Source organism: Trachypithecus francoisi, unplaced genomic scaffold (assembly GCF_009764315.1).
Source record: "Trachypithecus francoisi isolate TF-2019V2 unplaced genomic scaffold, Tfra_2.0 Lachesis_group8, whole genome shotgun sequence".
NCBI lineage: Eukaryota > Metazoa > Chordata > Mammalia > Primates > Cercopithecidae > Trachypithecus > Trachypithecus francoisi.
This window is the reverse complement of record NW_022681473.1, coordinates 110158757-110164334: the sequence shown is the minus strand read 5'-3', so window position 1 is coordinate 110164334 and position 5578 is coordinate 110158757. Positions and strand designations below refer to the sequence as shown.

The following is a 5578-nucleotide window of genomic DNA, read 5'->3' as shown; positions in this document are numbered from 1 at the left end:
TCATCACTGTCTTTCTGTCATAGCCTGTATATCTGACTCTATTATAGCTCATCTCAGGAGGCAAGGCCACTCACCCTGGAGTCAGGATTCCAGACTTCCAATCTAGGCTACCCCTTTCTTGGGCAGGTTGCTTAACCTCTGGGCCTCATCTGTAAAACTGGAATAATAATAACCGCCTTTTTAGGGTGTAGTAAAAAAAAATAGTCTATGTCCAGGGCTTTATGCAGTACATAGGACAAAATCACCAAGCAATAAATTGCTTGCTTTTACCACATGTTTTTTGATTTGCTTTATGCGACCACTAGTGCCGGCGCCAGAGGAAAAGGCAAGTAGGCAAGATAAAAAGGAAACTTTATTACGTAGCCAATGTATAGAAAGAGGAGACGAGGTTCACTGGTCTCCGGCGGCGGAGGCCGAGGAAGTCGCGCCGGTGTTCTCAGGCGAGGTTCCTGGGTCCCGCGTATGAGGAGGGGCCGAGGAAGTTCGCGCCGCACGCCTGCCGGGAGCAGCTTTTCTGGGAGTGGGAGGGCAATAGGCAGGACACGGGCGTGTCGGGGGGCGTTCCATAGGTGTGGCCAGGTAAATCTCAGTCTCTTAGGATTGATGTCACCTGGCACATGCCCGGTTGATCTGCCCCTTCCCGGGGGCCGGCTACATTTTCGCGTGTGTGGGAAAAGTTGGTGATGAAGAACCCAGAAGTACGCCATCTTAGTCACCTTTGTTCTTTGTTTCCCTCTCCCTCCTTCCAGACAGTCCAACCTTTTATTGATTATGATGATTGGGGGCGCTGTTGTCTGTCTAGCTGCTTCCTGCTGTTAAGGGGTGGCGTCATGAGGGTCTATGGTTGGCACCTGGACGTAGGGATGCAGGAGCATCTGGTTGAAGGCAACACGGGTGATCTCTTGCACTTTGGCTTGGAGAAATTTGATTAAAATGGGGGCAAAACATAGGATAAGACAGAGAATTAATACAGTGATGAAGAATGGGAACACCTGTTGCATTATTGGTAATAAGTATATGGGTGGACCAGGGGTTAAGGGAGTATTGTAGTTTTTTAATTCTGTTTTAATGCGGTTTAGGGTTTGGATATTAGTGTCAACTAGACCTGACTCATTTATGTAATAGCAACATTCTTCTCCTAAGAAAAGACATGTTCCTTCTTTTTCTGCTGTGAGAAGATCTAGTGCTCTCCTGTTCTGTGCTGCCATCTGAGCTACTGAAGTGATTTGGTGTTGTAAGGAGGCTAGACTTTCAGCCAACGCTTCTATAGCTTCTTGAATTTGGGCGGTTAGAGATCGGGTAGATTGTACAGAGTGGGCAGGTGCCCCAGTTCCAAGCCCTGATGCCACTAAGGAGGAGGCTAGAGAGATCCCGATGACTAAGGGAAGGAAGACGGCCTGTTTTTGGAGATTATTAGGAGGAGAGTTAAATTGTAGGGTGAGTTCAGCCACTTCTGCTTTGCTATATAGAGTTAAGCTAGGTACTAGGGACACTGGGATGCAGAGAGATTGGTTGATGGATGCATGGTTAAGGACCTTGAAGAGGGTTTTATTACACCAGAAATAAACTCCAACGGGGGCTGTCTGGGTCTTATTGGGCGACTGGGTGTGCTTACACTAGGAGGAGTTTGGGGCAGAGTAGCAGAAAGGAAGGATTAGATTTTCTGGGTTTTGGTATAGTGGAACTTGGAGCAAAAACGGTTTTTGGGAGGTGCCTGTAGAGTTAGTTGTAGCCTTGAAAGCAGTAGGTAAAGGGACTGCCACTAAGGGGGCTTCTTTAAGGGCTGCACAGAGAAAACAGTGGGGGAGATGTGTTATGTGAGCTGCCTGTTTTAGGTTTAACCCTTGGCGGACAAGTTTCAACCATGAGAAGGGGTCTTTGTTGGAGGAGTGTAGTTGATCTTGTATGGAGGAGTGTAGTTGGTCTTCTATGGAGGAGTGTAGTTGATCTTGTAGGGCCTGTTCTTGTGATTGTATGGCTAAGGTTAAATTTTATAGGTGTTTTTTGTTGTTGTTGTTGTTTTTTGAGACAGAGTCTCGCTCTATTGCCCAGGCTGGAGTGCAGTGGCCGGATCTCAGCTCACTGCAAGCTCCGCCTCCTGGGTTTACGCCATTCTTCTGCCTCAGCCTCCCGAGTAGCTGGGACTACAGGCGCCCGCCACCTCGCCCGGCTAGTTTTTTGTATTTTTTAGTAGAGACGGGGTTTCACGGTGTTAGCCAGGATGGTCTCGATCTCCTGACCTCGTGATCCACCCGTCTCGGCCTCCCAAAGTGCTGGGATTACAGGCTTGAGCCACCGCGCCCGGCCTTTTGTAGGTGTTTTATATTTTTAGGGAGGGAGTTTTCTTGTTGGACTAGTGTCCTTTTGATTAAGAGGGTGGCAGTCAGATATGAATCTTAAATAGGATCTCCGTAGAGTCCTCCTTTTACTCCGCCAGCCGTTGGAGTGTATAAGAAGAGTAGTAATATAAGTGTAAAGTAGGACTCCATTTTGGTGTTGTTTTAAGGGGGAGAGAAGGACGTTGACTTAGTCAACAGCGGAGAGTTTTGTAGCCGATAGAGAAGCAGCAGAAGTATAAAGAGAAAAGAATTTAGATAACAGTAATTGTTTTACCTGGTATTAGATGGGCAACAGTGGTGACGTAGCAGAGGTAGTTGCTAGGAGACGGTATTGTCCGCCGCCGTTTAGATGTAAGGACACCGGTTTGCCTAGTGTCTGGAGTATTGTTTGGTTTTAGTTAAGACTAGGACAGAGATCAGACACTGGTTTGCCTAGTGCCTTAGGTACCTAAAGGTCTAAAACAATTATTAGAGGAGATATAAGAAGCAGGTTATAGAATGATGACAGTAATAGAATGATGACAGAATAGTTAGGAAGGAGCTGAGGAAGAGGAGGGCAGGAATAGACTGAAGAGGAAGGCAGAATGAGAGTAAGAGACAGCTACTGATAAGGCAAGAATGAGAGGGAGTGTGGAAGGTGGGTAGGCGGAAGTGCTGAGGGATGGAAGGAGGGGCAGCCTCAACAATGGTAGGCGCGACCGAGGAGGAGGGTGGAACTACAGCGGAAGCAGGAGGGGGAGGTGGAGCAGAAGCGGGAGGGGAGGTGGAGTATACGGCAGGAATGGAAGGGGGTTGCTGACACAGGCGATTCAGACAGGAAAGATGACTTTTTTCTGACTTTGCTGGATCCGCGCCTTAGCCAACTTGACTTGGGCCAAGCAACATTGGCTACACAAGTCTGGTCGAGAACGCAAGTCTTAAAACTTTTGTATATAATTTATTTTAGACTACTTGCTTAAGTGCTGGCAGAAATTACTGAGGTCGATTAAAATGTTACAGTCTAGGGTGTCTTCAGGCGGCCATTGAGACTGGTTGTCTAAATTATATTGTGGCCACGCCACAGTGGAGAGGAACACCAGTTGCTTTTGCCTAAGATCTTGTTCTAATTGTAAAGTTTTGAGATTTTTTTTTAGAAGACACCCTAAAGGGGGGTCTCTAGGTATTTTGGATTGGGGGTTTCCCATTGCCTTCCTCTCGCCTATGGGCGGAAATGGAAACCGAACTCTACCTGGCTACAAAGCGTCCTTTGGAGCCACTAGAGACCGGTGGGAGGCTCCTGGAGCCAGAATGGAGATTACCTCCAGGCAGATGTCTCTGTCCTGGACGGCTCTCCCATGGAACGGAATGGAGTTCCTTTGGGCAGACGTCTCTGCCTTTGGGAACTCCCCTATGGGTCACCTGGTGACCGGAAAAAACCTTGGGCCTGCGCAGGACTTCTGGCCAAGGAGTATGAGAGGGAGGCAAGAGGTACTCACCCCAGGAGACTTGGAGGTGTGGAAAGCGATGTCTAGGTCCTGGTCCGTCCGCGGTGTGGAAGGAGGAGGCTCCTCAGACCTTGGGGGGCCCTGAGGAGGGGTCTCCTCCCGGGTTCGGCACCAACTGATTTGCTTTATGTGACCACTAGAGCCGGCGCCAGAGGAAAAGGCAAGTAGGCAAGATAAAAAGGAAACTTTATTACGTAGCCAATGTATAGAAAGAGGAGACGACGTTCACCGGTCTCCAGCGGCGGAGGCCGAGGAAGTCGCTCCGGTGTTCTCGGGCAAGGTTCCTGGGTCCTACATATGAGGAGGGGCCGAGGAAGTTCGCGCCGCGCGCCTGCAAGGGCAATAGGAGTGGGAGGGCAATAGGCGGGACACGGGCGTGTCGGGGGGGTGTTCCGTAGGTGCGGCCAGGTAAATCTCGGTCTCTTAGGATTGATGTCACCTGGCGCATGCCCGGTTGATCTGCACCTTCCTGGGCGCCGGCTACATTTTCGCGTGTGTGGGAAAAGTTGGTGATGAAGAACCAGGAAGTACGCCATCTTAGTCACCTTTATTCTTTGTTTCCCTCTCCCTCCGTCCAGACATTTTTCATTTATTTATTTGGGTATATTTTGTCATCTGTGTATCCCCAGCATCTAACATGGTACCTAGCACAGTGCAGACATTTAAAATATTTTTTGTCATTTAAGAAATGAATGAATTTGTACAGTGCTTCACACTTTTAAAAGAATCTCCACATTTATGGTCTCATGGGCTCCTCATACTAACCCTCAGAGAGAGGTAAGCAAGCCCAGGACCCCTTCCTTGGAGGAAATGCTCTCCTCTAGCTCCACGGACATCTGCTGGGCTGCCAATCATGAGACACCTTTCTCCTGAATGCAAGGTAGAGCACATGACCAGACTAAGCCAAATAAATGATTTCTGGCAAGGTTGCACTTTGAAGGAAAAAACCAAGGGACTAAAACCTGCTGGAGCTACTTTAGTCAATAGTAGCATTGCTGGAAAATTTTACCAACTGCTAGTACTGAAATTCCAGGAGCTGCCTTATCCAGCCCTTCCTGATGTCTGGTTGTTGAGTGCCTCCTCTGAGTCTGAGTAACACTAGATCCTTCCAGCAAATGTCTTTCTTTATAAACCCAAGATCACTTTCTAATGCTTAGAAGCAAAGAATCCTAAAAATAAAATTAATATCTCCAACTTACCAGAAAAAAACTAAAACTCTATGTAGAGCTGAAATCATTCATGTAAAGTCCAAAACATACAGAATTTAGTGATGTATTTTTTAGGAACACATATATAGGTAATAAAATTATAACAAAAACAAATGAGATGAAAAATACAAAAGGCATTGGAGAGTGCTTATACTTAGGAACAAGGAAACAGAAAATGATCAGGAGAATCAAATAAAAGTCATGGAAGACTCTTGTAATGTTCCCTTAAGGTAGAAGATGAGGTAAAATGTGATGTGTTGTATTAATCTTATATGCATATGTGTGTGTGCATGAATATATTAATATATTTCATGTATAGAATATTTCACAATGAAACTATTTTTTTCATCAATGAAATCTAAGGCCCAAGGAGGTTAAATGATTTGAAAAAAGCAGAGTGGCAAATCATGGCTAGAACCCAGGCTTCCAGTGGTTTCTCCACTGTGTCCTAATTTATTGTAACTATGAGCTGCTACTCCCATAGTATGGAAAATGGGAAATAGCATCTGGGACCTTTTCAACTGAATTTAGAAGGAAAAGTTGCTGT

General features: G+C 46.6%; 1 long non-coding RNA gene across 1 annotated transcript; it reads right to left on the bottom strand.

The window, feature by feature from the left end:
- Nucleotides 1–340: 340 nt before the first annotated feature.
- LOC117080979 lies at nucleotides 341–2776 on the bottom strand. The gene is made up of 2 exons (XR_004436034.1): nucleotides 2614–2776; nucleotides 341–907 (listed from the first exon to the last, which is right to left on the bottom strand). It is a non-coding gene; the product is annotated as an uncharacterized LOC117080979 (long non-coding RNA).
- Nucleotides 2777–5578: the final 2802 nt, after the last annotated feature.